Genomic DNA, 21755 nt, shown 5'->3' on the forward strand with positions numbered 1-21755 from the left:
ATGCCCCCTGCCAGTGAGTCACTGAGCAGCCAGCTCAGTCATCCGACAGAGTGTTGGGGTAGCATGGGGCTTGCATTCAGGTCACCCTTATTTTACTTAGTGATGGCCCCAGGCACAGAGGTAGTGATGCTGGCAATTTGGATATGCCAAAGAGACACCATAAATCCCTTCCTTTAAGTGAAAAGGCATGTATGAATAGGAAAAAACTTAGTATGTATAGGGTTTGGTGCTATCCTTGGCTTTAGGCATCCACTGGAATTCTTGGAATTTATCACCCATGTGTAAGGGGAAACTACTATGTATCCTTTTAAAAAATATATGGGTGAGTTTTAACAAAAATGGGGTTATGATGATAATAGTATGTGCTCATTATGTGTCAGGCACTATTATAAATGCTTTAATCAGGTTTATTTCATATAATCTACCTCATAATCCAGTGAGGTCTATATTTTTATTAACCTCTTTTTGCAGGTGAAGAAAGTGAAACAGTTAAGTAATTTGCCCAAGCTCACATAACTGGGATTCAAATGCAAGAAGTCTTGAATTTAGAGCCTGCCCTTTAACCATTAACCTAACCTGCCATCTGTATTAATACAGTGATTTATACTTTGGTTTTATTTTGTTTTATTTTTATGTTACGAATTTTTCCATGTGGTCAGATACTATTCTGTAGGAAATTTCTACATTCAGTATATTAAATTTTTAAAAATAATAACATGTATAGAACTAATTTTTAAAATTCTACTTCAATAGTAACCATTCTCTGTACTTCCAATAGCATTGGTCCATCCGTTTTGCTTGTTTTATGAATTTAATCACGTAGTATGCGCTCTTTCATGGCTGGCTTCTTTTGCCTGACAGTTTATAGAATCCATCCCTGTTATTGAGCATAGTTGGAAATTGTCTGTTCTCTTTGCTGTATATTCTATTGTTTGAGTATATCACAATTTATCAGTACTGTTATGGGGTGTGATAAGTGTCCATTTTAGAGTTAATATAAATGCTGCTGCTATAAACATATATTTTGATGAATATACATATGCATTTCTATTGAGTATAGTTGTAGACATTAAACTTTAATACAAATAGTTTTCTAACATGGTTATACTATTTTGTGTTACTGCCAGCATTGTATGAGAGTTTTGTCATTCTACATTTTTACCAACTTTCAGTTTTTTTCTTTCTTATTTGCTTTACTCATTGTGATGGGTATTACAATAACATTTTTATGATACACACTATTCCATTATATAGAGATGTACTGTCTTTTTTAAAAAGCAGCTCTTATTGCTGGACATTTAAGTTGTCTCCATTTTTTGAAAAAATATAAATATGAGGTTAATATTCTTGTAGATTTTTTTTTAATTTCGGATACATGTGTCTAATGCAAATAATATGAGAGTTTGTTTCACTGACATAAGAATGAGTTATAACTTTTACAACTTCAGTTACTTGGTAAAAGATCTCATACTTTATTTTATCTTATTTTTTTAATTTAATTTTTAATGTATTTTTTCCCATTACCATTTATTCCCCTTATACCCCACTCCCCCCAGTAGTCACCACACTGTTGTTCATGTCTATGAGTCCCTTTTCCTTTTTTCTCAATCCCTCCACCCCTTACCTCCCTGCAAGCTGTCATCCTGCTCTCCATCTATGAGTCTGTCCCCATTTTCCTTGTTAGTTCCGTTTGTTCCTTAGATTCCACATATGAGTGAAATCATACAGTCGCCAAGATTTGAAAGCAGCCCATGTGTCCATTAGTAGATGAGTGGATAAAACAAATATGGGACATTTACACAATGGAATACGACTTGGCTGTAAAAAAGAACATTTTACCATTTGCGACAGCATGGATAGATTTGGAGAACATTATGCTAAGTGAAATAAGCCAGTCAGAGGAAGTGAAATAAGATATCTCATATTTTAAATTCAAATTAATTTTATTTCCAGCAAAAGTTGAAGATTGTTTATTGGTAATTTTATATTTTTGAAAAACCTGTTCTCATCCTGTGCTTATATTTCCATTGAAACGGTTGTGAATGTCTATTTGTTACCATTATCAACCCTTCTCTGGCTATATATTAAGAAACTTTTTCTGTTTATCTTTAAATATTATAAAAAGTTAAGTTTTTATATAATCAAGTTTATATTTTACAGTTTTTGTCTTTGATAACATTTTTTAAAAGGCCTGTTCATATATTCAACTCTTGCATTCTGCTCTCTTCTTCCCATCTGTGTTATATATTTGTGGGTACATATACATGTTATATGCATATTTAATTTTTTTCCATTTGAAAAATAATATGAAAATGTAAACTTACTCCCGCTATTCTATATTATTTTCTTTTTCTCAAATTCCCGTCAAAACAAACTACTTAATTAATAGGCTAAATTCACAGCTTCCACTTTCTTACTTTCTGTTTATACTTCAAATCCTTAGTTTGATTTTTATTCCTACCTGCTCTGGCAAGCATCATCAGTGATCCTAGAGTTGTTTCTGTTTGTGAGGGTTTTTCCTTTACTCTATAATAGAGTTTCTTTTTTATTGTTAAGAAAATTTTTGTGGTTTCATTGTGTCATGAGGCATTGAAACATCTGAACAAACCAATATTTGGGTGGTAAGGCAGCTGCTTCGTCCATAGATTACAGAGAGAGAGGGAGAGAGAGAGGGAGAGAGAGGGAGAGACAGACAACTTTGTGCCAGCACAGTACAAACTTCTCCTGTCAGATGTAACTAGTGTAGCATTCAAACATCATGCACAGTACCCAGGGAGCAGCAGCGCACTGCACCCACTTCCGCTGCAGTCCTGCTCATTTGTGTGTGATATTTGGAGCATCTGGAGGAGTGTGAATACTATTGGGAAGAGGAGGGAGCAGGAAACAGCCTGAATGCCTGGCTGGGGAGGAGGCCAGTCGAAGTTGCGCAGGGCAAGCCTGAACATCGGTGCAAACCCAAGCATTGCTGATGTTCTTTAACAGGAACATCTGGTGGCACCGCATGATGGGATCTTCATCGGCCTTAAGCTGGCCATGCTGATGATGCAGCTATCTGGCGTGGGATGATGGTCCTCCACCGTGATGCTGTGCTGGACTTTCTGGAATGGAAGGCTAGACAACTTCTCCACAACGACAGCTTTTATTGTGTCCTTCCCACGTAAGGCATGACATGTCAGTGTAAATTGTGCCTGGCTGGATTCTGTCATCCTCAGATAACTGATAGTAATATTGAATGAAGCTGGATCCATTCTGCTCCCAAATTGGCTTACGTCCCGTTGTGGAGCGTCATGCAGCGTCACTGAGACCTGAGGAGCTGGCACAATGGTGGCAGCGGTGGCAGCAACCCCCTGAGTTTCCTTACTCTGTTGTGTTTCCCCAAATGAGTCATCCACACAAGTACTTCAACTACCGCTACATCCTATTGCTGTATTCTCAACTTGGTGACCAATACGTATCTCGCGGTTGTTCTCCAGGCATATCTGATTTTTACCAGATGTGTTCCTTGAAAAATCAAATTGAGGAAAGCATCTTTTCTCTAAATTTATATCCCCTGTTTTGGTACAAATGGGGAAATTCCCAGTCATATAAGTCAGAAATCTGGGAGTCATTCTAGATTTTTTCATTTTCCTTATCCCCCTACCTCTCATTGGTGATTGGGTCTTATTAATGATTTATCCCATCATTTCCAATTATACTTTTTCTAGCTTCGTTAAGATATTTATCATCTCGCCCTGGCTGGTGTAGGTCAGTGGATTGAGTGCCTGTGAACCAAAGGGTTGCCAGTTCGATTCCCAGTCAGGGCATATGCCTGGGTTGCAGGCCAGGTCCCCAATAGGGGGCACGTGAGAGGCAACCACACATTGATGTTTCTCTCCCTCTCTTTCCCTTCTCTCTGAAAAGAAATAAAATCTTAAAAAAAAGAAAAGATTCATTATCTCTTTCCAGGATATCTAAAATAGTTGCTTAACCATTCTTTCTACCTTCAGTTATCTTAGCCGTCTCCCTAATCCGATCTGTTTACCCCTGCTCACTTTTATGCTTTCACTGTGCTCCATATAGGAAAGGGTTGACTGTGTTGCGTATAGGAGAGGATTGTTCTTAGCCTGACATAAAAGGCCTGTCGTGATTTGGCCTCTTTCTCTTGTTTGATTTCCTTCCTATTCCCTCCTTTTATAGTGCTTTTTTAAGACACAATACCATGTGTTCTCATATATATATATGTGGACTCTAATGAACAAAATAAAACTAACAAACAAAACAGAAACACAGGTATAGATACATGGAACAGACTGACAGCTGTTGGAGGGGAGGAGAGGGGAGGGGAAGGTACTGGAAGAAAGAGGATGAAGGGATTTGCCAAAGAATATGCATGACCCATGGACATGAACAACAGTGTGGTGGGGGCCTGAGGGAGGTGGATGGTGGGGGGCTAGATGGAGGTAGGAAAAGGGGGAAAACATGAGGACAACTGTAGTAGCATAAAAATAAAAAATAAAGAAAAAATATTAAGACTATTCTGTCCTGACTGGTGTGGCTTGGTTGGGTGTCATCTTGCAAAGCAAAGGGTTGCTGGTTGATTCCTGGTCAGGGCATATGCCTGGGTTAAGGATTCAGTGCCCAGTCAGGATCCATGTGAGAGGTAACCAGTGTTTCTGTCCCTCTCTTTCTCCGCCCCCCCAAAAATAAATAAATAAAATCAGGCACACGCACACACAAAAGCACAATAAAACATCGTTGTTACTATGATTTCACTGGCATTGTTGCTGACTTCAACACTGAAAGTTGTGTTCAGAAGTGTGCCCCAAACACAAAATTATTCTTTCTCTATTGCTAGGGAATTTTTATTAAGATATTACAGATCAATTTTTGTTAGTTTGAGTAAAACAAATCAATATACTATTGGAAAAATATATGGGGTTAATTTAAAACTAAAAATGATTTTGTCTCTGGTTTCCTACTTGGTGTTATCTACATTAATACCTCCCATTAGTGTGGATTATTGAAGATTTACTGTACCTGCTCTGTTCTTCCATTATTTGATATTATAGAAACATCTCACAGGAATTAACCAAGGACATAAATAGTGTACATACATAATTACCAGTTTCTTTATTTTACTTGGTAAGTATGCTTCTTTTTAAGCTAATTTTTGAAATGCACCCCTATTCTTTCTTTTCTTTCATAAGGCTTTTACCCATCTTATGTCCTGTCTGTCGCTTTATCTCCTCTCTCTTTCTGTAACTAACCCTTCATCACATGCTTTGCATTTCATTCCAGTCATTCTGTTTTCAGGAAGGTGCTCTCTGATCTTCCCACACTAGGTTAAGGTCCTTACATGTTTTCATAGGATCATGCCACTCTCTTCATAGTACATTCTTTCTCACTGAACTGTTATGTCTGTTTTTTCTCTTCATGAATATAGCATGTAGTACTGTGCTTGGCACATAGTGGGCACTTAAGAAGTACTCAGTAAATAAAGAGCTTCTTGATAGGCAGAGGAAGATAGTCTGAAATATTTTTCAGAGAGATACTTTTTTAAAATATAGACATAGCGACATATCTAAATGTTATAAAAAATCTCTACTCAACCTATGAAATGATATACCAACTGGCTCTTATATTTTTTATTTTGTATTTACTTCTAATATAAGATTGGGAAGATTGTCATTAAAATACTTCTGTTTTGGTAGTAGAGAATATTATTTATTTCCCTGGAGATAATTACAACTATGTACTTCAACTTCAGTCCAGGGTTTACTTGTTGTATTAGGAGCAATGTGTTAATGAGAAACTAATATTACAAGGGAGTTTGGTGAGCTTGGCTCAGAGACATTGAAATGGAGATCGTGTTGAAGAATTGAGAACATATTGGTGTAACAGTGAATGTCTATTGTCAGCATTGCCATCAGCTTTGGAGGTGAGTGTCCCTTTCACAGTAGATAATGTCCTAACTGGACTGCTTTGCAGTGTGGCTTGCCTCCTTTGGCCTTTGCCTTAATCTCATTTTCCAGTCTTCCTAACCATTCTAGAATGTATACATCTACTTCACATGTCCTCCCAGGAAAGGCAGCTAGAGGTCTTATTTGTATGCATGTTTCATATGGTTCCCAGGAAACCAATGCAAAGTACATTTAAAATGGATATTACTAAGCTCTTAGGCACAGGATTCAAGGAGTACATTCAGAGAAGTGTTCGGGCACAGAACTTGAAAAGATGGTGCTCCAAATTATGTAAGAAAAGAGACTGACAGGGAATATTTTCAATGCATAAAACTGACAGGATTAATATCCAGAATAAAAAAATATAAGTCAATGAAAAGATGAAAAATGAGGAAGAAAAAAATATAGTCGAGGATATGAAAAGATAAATTGCTGAAGATAAAATCCAGATGATCAGTTGACTAATGAAAATATACTTATATCAGCACAATACAATTTTAAATGAGATGTCTTTTTTCATTTACCAGGTTAGCAAAGATAAGCAAGTCACACAGCATTGTGTATGGCAAGCACATTGAGTGTAAACTGGGATAGCTGCTCCTGAGATGATTTGGTTGTATCTATTAAACTGAAAATGGCTATAAACTGTGACCCAGGAATTCACCTTTTAGGTATCTTCTGGTGAGAAACACATAGATGTGCCCAAAACTGTGTGTTCAAAAATAAAGAAAATGTTAAGTATTGGTGAGGATGTAAAGAAATCAAAACCCTCGTACATTGCTGGTGGATATGTAAAGTGGTGCAGCCACTTTGAAAAAATTTTGGCAATTTGTCAAAACGTTAAGCATTAAATTACCATACCAAGCAGTTTTCTTCCTAGAAATTTATCCAAGAAAAATAAAAAATACATTCACACAACTTGTACACGGACGCTTATAACAGCGTTATATATAATAGTCATAAATTGGAAACCACTGATGAAACAGAAGGTGGTTCGTCCACATAATGGAATACTATTAGCCAATAAAAAGTAAAGGATTGATACATGCTCTGACATGGGTGACCCTCAAAAACAAGCTAATTGGAAGAAGTGAGACACAAAGGACTGCGTGACGTATGATTTTACTTACATGAAAAAGACAAAGCCTGTAAAGACGGAATGTAGACTAGTGGTTGCACATGTCTAGTGGTGAGAATGCAGACTGACCACAAATGGGCACGAGTTTCCTTTTGGGGTGATGGGAAATGGTCTAAAATTAAGTAATGGTGATGACTGCGTAGCTCTATAAATTTACTTTAGGAACCCCATTGGCCCTGGCTGGTGTGGCGCCATTGATTGGAACATTGTCCTGCAAACCAAAAGGGCATGGTTTCAATTCCTGGTCAAAGCACATACCTATGTTGCGGGTTCAGTCCCCAGTCAGGGCACATACAAGAGGCAACTGATCAATGTTTCTCACACTGATGTTTCCCTCCCTCTCTCTTCCTCTCTTACCCTTTCGCTAAAATCAATAAGCATGTCCTCTGGTGAGGATAAAAATAACAACAATATTAAAATAAAAAGCTTAAAAATTATACACTGAAAACTGGTTAATTTTATGGTATGTGATTTATATCTCAATAAAACTGTCAAAATGGTTAATAGTTGGAGATTTTATAAACACTGTAACATGAGATAATAGGTCAACACTGATATGAAGGAATAACTGGAAGACATTATGACCAGAGATGTATCATGACTTTCAGAAAAAATACGGGTAATGGAATACACAGAGGGAATGGGGGAAAGATGGGTAGGCAGGTGGGGAGAGGGAGCGATGCATATGTTCATTATCACGTTCTTTGAACAATGGAAACTGAAGTAACCTCAAGGCCCATTAACTCAAGGCCCATTAATGGAGAACTAGCTAACTAAAATATGGTGCATTTGAAAAAAAATCGTGCAAAAGGACAGAGGGAAGAAGGTAGGGAAGTCAGGAGGAAGGGAGAGATTCAGTTGTTGATTATCACATTGTTTGTATAGTAGAAACTGAAATATTCCAGCCAAGATGGAGGCGTAGGTAGGTACACTTTACTTCCCCTCCCAACCAAAAGGACAACAAATTTAAAAACAAAAAACAACCAGAACTGCCAGAAAATCAAACTGTATGGAAGTCCGACATCTAAGGAGTTGAAGAAACATTCATCCAGACCAGTAGGAGGGGCGGAGACAGGCAGCCATGGCAGAGAGGGTGCATGGCAAGGAGGCAGCTGGCAGACCGGGCAGTCCCCCATTTGTGTGCAGATAAACCAGGAAGAACAACTGGGGAGCAAGACTGAGTGCACAACCCAAGCACTGGAAACTAAAGCCTCAAAACCTCTGGCAGTAAAAATTTGTGGGGGTTATGGCTGTAGGAGAAACTACCAGCTTCACAGGAGAATTCACTGGAGAGACCCATGGGATCCTAGAGCATACACAAGCCCACCCACCCAGAAATTAGCACTAGAAGGACACAATTTGCTTGTGAGTAGCAGGGGAAGTGACTGAAAGTGGGGGCAAAAGCTGAGCAAGCAGCATTGTTTTCTCTCTGACCCCTCCCCCACATATAGCGTCACAACACAGTGATGTGGGTTGCCCCACCCTGATGAATACCTAAGGCTCCACCCCTTACAATGTAACAGGCACACAGAGACAGTGAAATATGGCCCAAATGAAAGAACAGATCAAAACTCCAGAAAAAGAACTAAATGACCAACCTATGAGACTCAGAGTTCAAAACACTGGATATCAGGATGCTCAAAGAAATGATTGAGTACGGATGCAAAGTAGAGGAAGAAGTGAAGGCTATACAAAGTGAAATAAAGAAAAATATACAGGGAACCAACAGTGAAGGGAAGGAAACCAGGACTCAAATCAACAATTTGGAACAGAAGGAGAAATAAACACAACAGGAACAGAATGAAGAAATAAGAATTCAAAAAAATGAGGAGAGACTTAGGAAACTCTGGGACAACTTTTTATGTCCCAACATCCGAATCATAGGGGTGCCAGAAGGAGAAGAGGAAGGACAAGAAATTGAAAACTTATTTGAACAAATAATGAAGGAAAATCTCCTCAATCTGTCTAAGGAACTAGACATGGAAGTCCAGGATGCTCAGACAGTCCCAAAGAAATTGAGCCCAAGGAGAAACACACCAAGACACATCATAATTAAATTACCCAAGATTAAAGATAAGGAGAGAATCTTAAAAGCAGCAAGAGAAAAGAAGAGAGTTACCTACAAAGAAGTCCCCATAAGACTATCAGCTGATTTCTCAAAAGAAACCTTGCAGGCAAGAAGGGACTGGAAAGAAGTATTCAAAGTGATGAAAAGCAAGGACCTACAACCTAGATTACTCTATCCAGCAAAGCTATCACTTAGAATGGAAGGGCAGATAAAGTACTTCCCAGAGAATGTTAAGTTATATGAAATGTTAAAGGGACTTATCTAAGAAAGATGAATATCAAAACTATGAACAGTAAAATGACAACAAACTCACAACTATCAACAACTGAACCTAAAAAAAAACCAAACTATGCAAACAACTAGAACAGGGACAGAATCACAGAAATGGAGATCACATGGAGAGTTATCAGTGGGGAGGAGGTGGGGAGAGAATGGGGGAAAAGGTACAGGGAATAAGAAGTGTAATTGGCAGGTACAAAATAGGGGAGGTTAATAATAGTATAGAAAATGGAGAAGCCAAAGAACTTATATGTACGACATGAACTCGGGGGGTAATGCTGGTAGGTGGGTGGTTGCAGGGTGGAGGCGGATAAAGGGGAGAAAAAAATGGGACAAGTTTAATAGCATAATCAACAAAATATACTTTAAAGTAAATAATAAATGTTTTACTTTTTTCTAAAAAAAAAAACAAACCCAAATAACATAAAGGTCTATCAATAGAGAACCAGCTAAGTAGAATATGGTGTATTTGTAAAAAGTAACTTGCAAAAGGATATATAGAGCATGATACCATTCAGGTATATTTTTTAAAAGTAGTAGATACTTTTTCTGTAGAATTATGTAAAAAGATTTGAAGGCCACAAGCAAATTTAGAGTAGTGCTTGTTTCCAGGGAGCAGAGCAGAGCAATCAGGAGGAGGGTAGAAATCAGGAGGGCCTTTGGTATCGTATGTAATGTTTTAATTTCTACGTAGATTCTATATTCAAAACCAGGTAATTAAAAAAAGTATAAGCAGAAAAATGGACTTGAAGCAAATATTTAAGAATAACCACATTGGTATTTCTGTGTGGTAGAAATAAAGATGAGAAAACCCAAAACCTAAGAAAGAAACATAGAAGAGCCATCCTTCTCTTTGGTTACCTAATATAGAGCTATAAAAAAATGTAAAAATTAAAAATAAAGAGGCCAAAAACTGGCAGTGATCACCACGTGAGCTGCAGCGCACCTGAGAACAGGGCAGGAGCAGAACAGCAGCTGACCATCAAGGTCACTGTATTTGGAAAAGATCATCGGAGGCCAAGGCCAGAAAACCTAGGGCTCTGCCCGCAACCGGAACAGTCTTAGGGATCGTGTATTTTATTGGCAGGAGCCATAATGTTATAAGCGAACTTTCCAGACCATAATACTTTGAACATGAGGCGTACTTGCCATCCTCTTCTACTTCTCATTCACCAATAACCTTACTTATAGAATTCGACCCTGTCCTTCAAACCACACTATTCACTTCTTCATTTGAGGAATGGAAGAATTCACTTCTCTTGTTACTTAGCTCTTAAAATGAGTTTACATATATAAAAGAGTTTACTTTTGTAAAATGTTGGATAATCCAAACAATTATAATTGTTTTGGCATATGTATTAAATGAGTTTCTTTGGGTTGCAAGAGGCAGAAACCTAGTTCAACCTGACTGAAACACAAAGAGAATTTTCTAAAGTAACTTGGAAGTTCAAGGGATGAAACTGGCTTTAGGCACTGAGTTATTTGGATTTTTCTGTCTCTCTTCCTGTGTGTTTATTTTTCTGTCCTATGTTATTAATATGATTTCTTTCATGGTCAGAAGCTGGAACCAGAAGTCACTAAAATACTGCTTCTGGGAAACCTTATTTCTATGACCATGCTTGCCATAAAAAAAAATCCACAAGAGGGCCCTCTATCTTCTAAATATTGTAGAAGTGTGTCTAATGGGGAGAATTTCACTTGCATACCAAACTCGGGGAGCAGAGTTCAGGAAATATATTTTATGCTTTCCAGCCCCTCCTAACTATTACAGCATAGAAAGGATTGCAACACTCAACATGGTCCACTCCTCGGCTGCTCACCTGTAAGTACCCTTCTACTGACGTTTCCAGACAACGAGGGCAATCACAAAATGCTACATCTAACTTAATGCTACTGTCCTTCATGTGCAGGAAAACATATTCAGCTTCTACGTCCAAATCTGTCAGTCCCTGTGTCAATCTCTGGACAATACGCATCTCAGTTTAGCCGTATTATCACGGTGACTTTCTGCTGCCCTAGTGCCAAATGATAAAGTTGGCCACCACTGCCGCACTTTCATTTCTGTATCATTCTCCAAATAACTTTATTATTGTGACTGTCATAGCTAAAAAACTGGATACAGTTTTAAGACCAAATATCTGAAGAAACTCTAGTATTGGGGAAAAGCCAAAAGTAGTTGTATAAAATGTAAAAATTTATATGTGAAGCCTAAATGGCCCCATTCTGCCACCTTCTGGCTGGCTTTGTACCTTATATGGCTATGAACTAAGTGTCATCTAACTGTTCCTGCCATGGCTGGCACCAGACCATACTTCGTGCCCGGGAGGTTTCAGATGGGGTCAGTTCCAGTTATAACATGGGTCTAATGACTTATGCACATACTTCTAGTTCTAAAACATGTCAGAATTTATAGAATCGGTACCACATGATGGTATGTGGGGTTGTTTCCTCTAATTGTATGTAGTTACAGCTACTTTGGGCTTTTCCACAGTACTAGAGTCTCTTCAGATATTATTTGATATTAAAACTGTATCAAGTTTATTATCTACCACAGTCATGATGATAAAATTATTTGGAGAGTGATATAGAAATGAAAGTTATTGAATCACTGCTAAGTTCTTATAAAGAAATTAATGTTGTAGCCAACAATCACTTATTAGAACTTTAAAGGGGAAACCCATATGTATGTTAGTGAAATCTTAGTACCGCATGTCCTTAGTTTTGTGACTCTTCAGTGTATTTTTATTCAAAAAAGATTGTGGTAGAGGTTTAAAACTGGAAAATGTAATTTGTTTAAAATAAGTATGATACACTTTTTGGGAGGAGGTAGGGAGAAAGAATTAAGATAGAATATATAATAGTGTACTTTTGTGACCTTTTCAACACACTTTACATCTCTGTGTCTCTGGAAAATGAGACAATAGTACTCATCTTAAAGGTAGATTGTTGTGAGAAATAAATGTTATTTACTTCCTGTTGAATGCTTAGAATAATACTCAATGTGTAATAAATTAATGTTATCATCAACCTTACAACATTTACAATGTATTACATATTGTTATATATATTATAAGTAAATATATTCCAAGATACCCTGGACAATGTCTTATACTTTTTTATAGTTTTGTATCCAATATTAAATTAAAATAAAGGAATTGAAGGTAGTGGAAATGCATAGCCTTCTAAAGCAGAACTGGGTATGATGCACTGGGAACTAACAAAGGCCCTCTGTCTCTGTCTGGGGCTCATTGTTCACTCAAGGAACCCAAAATTACCTCATGAAAGAGCTATGGTTTCTCTTAAATGTTTAATCAATTCAAAAATATTTATTGAATGCTTACTATGTGATCACCATTGTGTGGGATTCTAGAGGTAGACAGTTATAGGAGAAGCACACAATAAGAGTTAAAGTATAAACATGTAATTATTATGCAGTGTGGTCAGTACAATAATGTGGCTGTTAATATATTTTAGGACCTAAAACAGGAAGTAACATTGAACTAGACTTTGAGTAACAAGTAGGAATTTATCAGGAGAAAGTCATCTTATATATATATGTATATATGTAAAAATATATACATGTATAAGTATATATGTATATGTGTATAAATATATATGTACATATGTATAAATATATGTGTTTGTATACTTAAAAATAAAAGGCCAAAGAGAGAGGCAGCAATATTTGAGATCCGGAGAATAGCTATTCCGGAAGCAGTGATTCAGGCAGAAACCCAGAGTGCTCTGCTGAAGAAGTAAAAGCAAGGAGTTTTTATAAGAAAGGGAACGGGAATAAATTACATGAATAGAAGAAAGGAGTTTCTAGTGGGGTTAATGAGTTAAGGAAGAAACTTCTATAGCTATACATAGTGCTAATTCTAAAGAATGTCTTTTTCAGGGTGAAAGTCCAAATGTCTGCTTTCCTGTTAGCTTTGCAAACGGTTGTTTGAAATGCAGTGTTGCTTTGGCCCAGCCCAGTGGTTATTTTGCCCAGTCCAAACATTCCAAAGTTTTGAGGAGTAAGACCCGTATGGCCCATCTGGGATGGCAGTGTCCACTCCGTGTATATTATTTTTCACACATAAACCAGACTTTGGTGGTTGACTTTTAGCTACTGGTCTATCTGCACATTCTCCCATTTCATATTGGTACTACTGGACTGCCTTTCATGGCCAGAATGCTTTGTCATCCATCACCTGAAGAAGGAGGTTTTCAAGCATTGGTATCTTAGTGAGGAGACCAGGCTTCCTTCACGGTAATTCTGGATAAAGGAAAGCTGTATTTTTCTGGGCGGGCATTTGCACTACTGCCATCTGAGCTTGTCGTCCCCTGTGCTCACCTCCCTGTTCTGTGGAGCCGTACCTGCCGCTCTGCGGTCAGATACCTGAGACCTGGAGCTTGCCCTTGTCTATGCTGATGAGGACTCTCGTGTGAATGCAAGGAGTGACTCCATTTGTGTTGTGGTAACGAAACCTCAAGGAGTATGTTTCATCTTCTTCACTTCTGTACCAGATATTCAGAAAATAAACCTCCATGGAGATTTGGATATCCTGCCTGGCCGTAACACTGGCTAGTGAGTCAGTAATGATTCAACAGGAGGGTTCTGTCCACATAAAGGGCTATAAGGCCTATAGGGGGACAGTGTCTGCATCAATCATGATTAGGAGTTTCATATTTTCATATTTCATATGTTTTATCATTCTGAAAATAGAATCCCACTTTTCTTACCCCTGTCACCTTAGTACGTTCAATCTTGTATTAGTTTTCTATCACTGCCATCAAAAGTGACCATAAATTTGGTGGTTTGAAACAATGTCCCTTTATTATCTCACAATTCTGTAGGTCAGAATTCTAGGAGACTCTTGCCTGTAATTTCTGGGGAAGAATCTACTTCAACCCTCATTCATATTTTTGGCAGAATCTAGTTCCTTGTGGGAATGGGACTGAGGTCTGTGTGTCCTTGCCAGCTGTTATCTGGGGGCTGCCCAAAGCTCCTAGAGGCCTTTCTCTGGTCCTTGCACACGGATTCTAGAATCTCAGAACCAGCAGTAGTGTGCTGAATCCTTTTCGTGCTTGGAATCTGTTTCCTGTCCTGGCTCACTTCTGCTTCAGGCTAAAAAAAATTCTCTATTTTTAAGAGGTAATGTGATTAGATTGGGTGCACCTAGATTATCCACTAGACCCTATTTGAAGGTCATTAATTAGTAACATTAAATCTTCCTCATTACATCTGCCAAGTCCACGGTAGCCATCTATTGTAATGTATTTACAGATTCCAGGGAAGAGATGGAATAAATGGGGGCAGAGGAGAGGGCATTCTGCCTATCACAGATCCCTTGTTTAATTTTCAAATATGGTTTTGAACCAAAGCTGGAGATTGTATGTGCAAAGACATGGAGTTAAGAAAGGGTATGGTATACTCAAGAAATGAAAGTTGAGTTAGTATTATTGTTGGTGATATAAATTGGTGAAACGGAGCTAAATGGAGGCCCATTCAAGGTTGGCAAAGGTCCTTGATTACTGTGCGAAGGGTTTGGGCTTCATAGGCAATGGGAAGGCACTTCAGTTTGTTTTTCTTTCGAGTGACAGAAGATTGTTTTAGAAATATGATTGTGTTTTAGTAAGATGACAAATATGACGAGTGGGAACTAAGACATTGGGGATTTGGAGAGAAGAGGAAATACAGACAGACTGTGACCTTTGGTATTCATATCAGACTCTCAGTCAGCATTGAGGAGGGATTTATTTAATATTTAAAGTAAATTTAAGGCATTGTTTCTTCTCCTGGACAACCAGAAATATAAAAGAGTTAATAACATATGCATATGAATAAAATAAAATTTAGCATGCAGCGATGTGTTCCAGACTCATATCCAACTTTCTTTTTGAAATCTCCAATTTGATGTCTAATAAACATGTTCAACAAAATCTTTCTTTGACTTCCAGTCAAGATGGTGGCATAGTTAAACAAAGCTCACCTACTCACAAAACCACATCAAAACTATGCCAGAATGTAGAACAATCCACTTGAAACAGTCAGATATCAAATTGAATGGAAATCTTACAACTATGGAATGAAAGAAACCACATCCATCCAGACTGGTAAGAGGAGCAGAGACACAGAATGGGCTAGTCCCAGATCCATGTATGGTGATAAAAATTTGGGAGGGATATCTCAGGAGCGAGGAGTCCCACACCAGGCCCCCCAGCCCAAGGTTCCAGTGCCAGGAAAATAAGTCCTTATAAATTCTGGCTGCAAAAACCAGTGGGGATTGAGTTGGTGGAAGAAACTTCAGGAGTCCCAAGCAGTTCCCCTTAAAGAATCCATACACGGACTTATTCAGACTTTCTCCCTCTGAGTTCTGGCACCAGGATAGCAGCTTGAAAGGCACCAGTGGCATACAGGGAAGAACGGAAGTGTCTGGCATCAACATAGGTGCTGGGGGACAACTTTCCCTCAGACAGAAAGGTGGGTAGAGGCCATTGTGCCTTTTCTGAACCTGTCCCCCACAGAACCACAGAGCCAGCAGGGAGGTTCTGGCTAAAACTGTTGGCCCTGCCCTGGAGATTCCCTGTAACTCCATCCCACCCAACTTATGGGCCCACCCAAGCTGTTAACCCTGATTTTCCATATGAATTGCTGGTCTTGGCTCATGCTTCACAACTTCCTAAAGCCTATCAAACAAAACAAGAGCCAGCCTCAGTGGGCCCCCAGCCTTCCAACCCCTTGCTAAGTTGCCCCAGGCCTGGCACTCGCAGCAGCCAGCCTAGATTCACAGCCAGGCTTCACCTGGGAATCTCCAAGCCCAGCACAAATAGCAGCCATCTCAGATTGCTTTATAGCTCAGGCAGGGTGGCCCTGGATAGAACATAGGTGGGAGCTGACCTTGGCCTGCACCACCCAGGAAACCCTAGGGCCTGTGCAACCAATGGACAACTACAGACCATGTCAGAGCACCACCACCCTGTCCCTGCACAGCTGATTCTCCATGAAGTCAGAGTTTGGTGGTCTTGGTCACAGCCAGTCTGTGAAGCTGATTGACCTGGGTAAATCCTTTCCATTGACCTGCCAACAGCAATAAGGCTCTACTACAGGATGAGGGTGTATTCAGCCCACACAAAGGGTGAACCTCAAGTATGCAAGTAGGGTGATAGGGGAGGCTGTGTCATTGGACTCTATCGGACACCTACTACATGAGGCCACGCTACCAATACAAAAGAGTTATAGCAACTCTATGTAATACATAAAAACAAACATAGTGGGGCTGCTAGAATGAGGAGACAAAAAAATATGGCCCATTTGAAAGAATAGATCAAAACTCCAGAAAAAGAATTAGACAACGTGGAGATAAACAATCTGTCAGGCGCAGAATTTAAGGCACTGGTTATCAGGATACTCAAGGAGCTTAGTGAGGACCTCAACAGCATAAAAAAGATCCAGGCAGAAACAAAGGACACAATAATTGAAATAAAGAACTTACTTAAGGTTGATTTTGAGATGAGATTATCCTGGGTTATCCAGTGGGCCCAATCTAATCATGAATCCTTAAAAGTGGAGAATGTTTCCCAGCTACAATCACAGAGAGATGTGGTAAAGGAAGAAAGGTCAGAGAGATGCAATGTTTCTGGCTTTGATGATGGAGGAAGGGGCCACCAGGTAAGGCATGTTGGTGGTCTCTAGAAGCTGGAAGAGGCAAGGAAACAAATTCTACTCTAGAGCCTTCATAGTGGAATGCATTGTGGAATGCCCTGTCAACATTTTACTCCAGTGAAACCCATGTCAGGCTTCAAAACAATAGAACTGTGTGGGAATAACTTTGTGTTTAAAAAAAAAAAAAGTAGAGATGAAGCCGAGAATCAAATCAATGATTTGGAACACAAGGAAGCCAGAAACAAAAACAAAACAATCACAATAAGAAGAAAACAGAGTGAAAAAAAAAAATGAGGATAGTGTAAGCACCCTTGGGACAACTTCAGGCATTCCAATATTTGCATCATAGGGCTGCCAGAAAGAAATGAGAAAGAGCAAGAAATTGGAAATCTATTTGAAAAAATAATGAAAGAAAACTTCCCTAATTTGGTGAAAGAAATAGATATGGAAGATCAAGAAGCACAGAGTCCCAAACAAGATGCATGTAAAGAGGCCCACTCCAAGACACATCATAATTAAAATGCCAAAGGTTAAAGATAATGAGATAACCTTAAAAGAAGCAAGAGAAAGGCAGTTAGTTACCTACGGAGGAGTTCTCATAAGACTGTCAGCTGATTTCTCAAAAGAAACTTTACAAGCTAGAAGGGATTGGCAAGAAATATTCAAAGTCATTAAAAGCAGGGACCTACAGCCAAGATTGCTCTACCCAGCAAAGTTATCATTTAGAATTGAAAGGCAGATAAAGAGCTTCCCAGAGGAAAAAAATTAAAGGAGTTCATCATCACCAAACCATTATTATATGAAATATTAAAGGGACTTATTCAAGAAAAAGATCAAAATTATGAACAACAAAGTGGCAAAAATACATATCTGTCAACAATTGTATCTAAAAAACAAAGTAAGCAAACATGAAGCACAGAGACAGATTCATGGATATGGAGAGCGCTTTGATGGTTGCCAGATGGGAGTGGGGTGTCGGTGAGTGTGTGAAGAGGTCAGGGGATTAAGAAGTACAAATAGGTAGTTACAGAATAGCCATGGGGATGTAAAGTAAAGTATAGGAAACGGAGAAGCCAAAGAACTTATGTGCATGATCCATGGACATGAACAATGGTGTGGGGATAGCCTGAGGGGCTGCTGTGTGTGAGGGGGCAAAGGGGGGAAAATTGGGACAACTGTAATAGCATAATCAATAACATAGAATTAAAAAATAAAATCTCCCCCACCAAAAAAGGAAATACCTAAAATCAGTAATGTAAGTTTTCGCCTTAGGAAACTAGAGAAAAATGAGCAATTTAAGCCCAATTCAAGTGAAAGAGAAGAAAAACTACAAATTGGAGGAAAAATCAACAAAACTGAAAATGAATAACAACAAAATTTAATACACATTATTTTGTTCTATAGTAAGATAAATAAAATTGTTAAACATTTAGTCTAATCAAGGGGGAAAAAGAGAGGACACCGATTACCAGTATCAGAAGTGAAAGCTGTATTATCACTAAGGCCCTTATGGGGTTAAAAAGTAAGTAATAGTGGAGTATAGGAAACACTATGCCCACAAGTTTGACAGGTTAGATGAAATGGGCCAATTTCTTGAAAGGCATAAATAATCAAAACTCACACAAATAGAAATAAATAATCTGAATAAGTCTGTATCTATTAAAATTGAATACATTTTAAAATTATAATTAACCAATTTCCAAAAGAAAACCCCCAAAGCATCAGGAGCACATGGATTCACTGGTAAATTCTATCAAAGAAAAATTGTAAGATAACAAACAATCTCATTAAAAAGTGGGCAAAAGATCTGAACAGACGTCTCACCAGAGATACTGTTGACAAATAAGCATATGAAAATACACTCAACATCATTTGTTATTAAGGAATTGCAAATTAAGCAACAATGAAAAATCACTCTACATCTTTTAGAATGGTTAAAATTAAGACACACAACTGGCTGCCCATTGATGACAAGGAGGCAGAGCAACAGGAACTCGTCATTGCCTGAGGTGATTAAAACAGCCACTTTGAAAGACATTTCAGCAACTTCTTGCAAGGCTAAACACAGTCTGAGCACACAATCCAGCAGTCCCACTCCTAGGAATTTACTCCACTGATTTAAACACTGTGCCCTCAAAAACTTGCACATGACAGTTACAGCAGCTTTGTTCGTAATTGCCCCAAACTGGAAGCAGCCAAGACGTCCCTCAGTAGGTGAAGGACAAACTGTCATATCCCATGCAATGCAATATTATTCAGTGGTAAAAATAAATGAGCAATAAAGCCACAAAAAAGGCATGCGGCAATTTTAAATGCATACTGCTAAGTGAGAGAGGAGTCTGAAAAGTCTGCATAATGTATGATTTCAGTTATTGGAAAAGGCAGAACTCTAGCAATGGTAAAAATGTTGCAAAACATTGGGAGGGAGGCACAGATTGCTAAGGTGGTAACTGTTTGGTATGATATGTAATTATGGATACATGACATCATGCATTTTTCCAAACACTCAGCATTTACATTATAGAGGGTAAATCTTAATGTATGCAAAACTTCAAAAAATTATTTAGAATGTTGAGGACCCCAGAATGAAGTACAGAATGTGACAAAACAATCTAACTATTACAGACATATGAAACAGTGTCACAGAAAATGAGGCAAAGGGTGCTGACCTAAGTAAATTTGGAAACGAGTGGAAGTCTGTAAGACTAGAGGCAAAAGAAACTGTTCATAGTAGTGTATTCTGGTTGACAAAGGTGTTCCCCAAGGGGATAAACATATTAAACTGCACCAGGTTAACAGTCCTGCTACTGCCATATGTATATACTGAAATTGAACAAGTAAGTAAGTATATGGTGGAAACCAGATCGCTCACTTTCTGAAATGGGAGTTTTCAGATAAGCAAGAGGACAAAGCTAAAGTGAATCATGCAGTAAGGAATAAAGTTGGAGACACCAGGAAGAACTTAGTATTAACTTTATTATAGACAAAGATGGTTACATGTAGAAATACTTATAGATATGGGTATACACATATACATGAGGCCTGTCCAGAAAGTATCCAGCCATATACTATGAAAGACACGTTTATTGAAGAAGATACAAGAAACAATGTACATAGGACAATGATGCCTCAGTCTCCTTCAAAGTAGGCACCTTGGGACCTCACACAGTTCGTCCCATCTCCATCAGCTGCCCTGTTGTATTTGCCTGTATTTCATTGACAGTCTGAAATCTCTTCCTTTTCAAAGATGATTTTAGTCTTCAGAAAAGTCAGAAGTCACAGGGCACCAAATCTGGGCTGAAGTGGGGCTGGGTCACCTGGGTGATCAGATGTTTCCCAAAAATCTCTGAATAAGACACGATGCATAACCAGGCACGTGGTCGTGATGAAGCTGCCAATCACCAGTTGCCCATAGCTGTGGGCTTCTGAGTTTTCCTAATAGTTTCTGTGGAGGAATGTTCGGAATGTTCAAGCTTAAAGCAAAATTTGATGCAGATTTGTTACTCTGTTCACTCAGTCATTTTGAATGCAATGGCCACACAGTACACCTGCTCACTCAATGGTGTCTTCTGCCCCCACTGACTAGTACAGTGAAGTCGTCATTGTTCACACATGTACATTCCCATCCACTCTCGTTGGCTGCCAGGTTACATTGATGTCACTCAAACCATTCTCATTAATTTAACAATGGCTAGACTTTTTCCAGACAGACTTCGTATTTCTTTGTCAGCTGAAAGGGCCTACCTAGATGCAACAACATCCCACTAAGCACACCTAGTTCCCAGGTCTTGGTTTCTAATACCATTCTCCAATAAACAGAGTGAGGGTACTTTGACTGATTCTAGGACTGGGGCAGGAAGGACAGAGAATGAGCACAGGGGATTTTATTGTGCTGGAAAGCAAGTGCTCAAACACAATGCCCACAGTCACAAACAATTCTGTATCAAAAGGATGTGAAGGCAATCCGAAGACTTAATTTTATTGAGTATAAGAAACCAGTATCTTTTGGTATCTTATGGCAAGCAAAAGAGGTTCACTCTGAATATTCTTATAATTTCTAAAATTAATGCAGAATGAATAATAAGGATTTTATAGCCTAAAGTTGGATACTCTAGCTTATCATACATATTTAATTAAACTATTAATAAAGTATAAGATCTGTTATAGCAGATTTGGGGTATATGATTATACATCTTAGAACAAATTAAAGTTATGAAAAAACCATTAGGAAGAAGAACAAGTAAAATACTTCTTAAGATTAATTTGCATTATGAAGGAACTGTTTTAGTGAAAGCTGTAGTTGTTTCTTTCTAGCAGTAGATGCCAGTAGAGTTCTTTTTTAATAAAAATCAAATGCCCAAGTACTTCCATAGCAACAGCTTCCTGGTCACATAACCATATATACAGACATTGCTCTGAGAACTAAAGATTCTTTCTGTAAGCACTTTGTAATAAATGGAAACTTCTTTTTTTAAGTACAGATTCAAATGTAGTGTCTTCTAGATACCCACCCAGTGAGGCTTACTTCCTTTTTTGTTTCTATAGTACTTTTGTTGTAAGATTTATGCGTTTAAAAAAATTAATCTTAGTGTTCTAGTTAGGAATCTGAAATATCTGTAGTAAACTCAAGCAACATCGAATATAAGTCTGGCTAGACACATTGTGTTAAAAATGAACATG

At 38.3% G+C, this 21755-nt stretch overlaps 1 protein-coding gene and 1 pseudogene across 1 annotated transcript in view; one reads left to right on the forward strand and one right to left on the reverse strand.

Annotated features, from left to right (window-relative positions):
- The window catches only part of PRKACB (protein kinase cAMP-activated catalytic subunit beta), a 106009-nt gene that overhangs the window by 18959 nt on the left and 65295 nt on the right, over nucleotides 1–21755 (forward strand). The window lies entirely within an intron of this gene.
- LOC112309134 (nuclear transport factor 2 pseudogene) lies at nucleotides 2757–11400 on the reverse strand (annotated as a pseudogene).

The sequence above is a fragment of the Desmodus rotundus genome, chromosome 3, assembly GCF_022682495.2.
Source record: "Desmodus rotundus isolate HL8 chromosome 3, HLdesRot8A.1, whole genome shotgun sequence".
NCBI classification, from domain to species: Eukaryota; Metazoa; Chordata; class Mammalia; order Chiroptera; family Phyllostomidae; genus Desmodus; species Desmodus rotundus.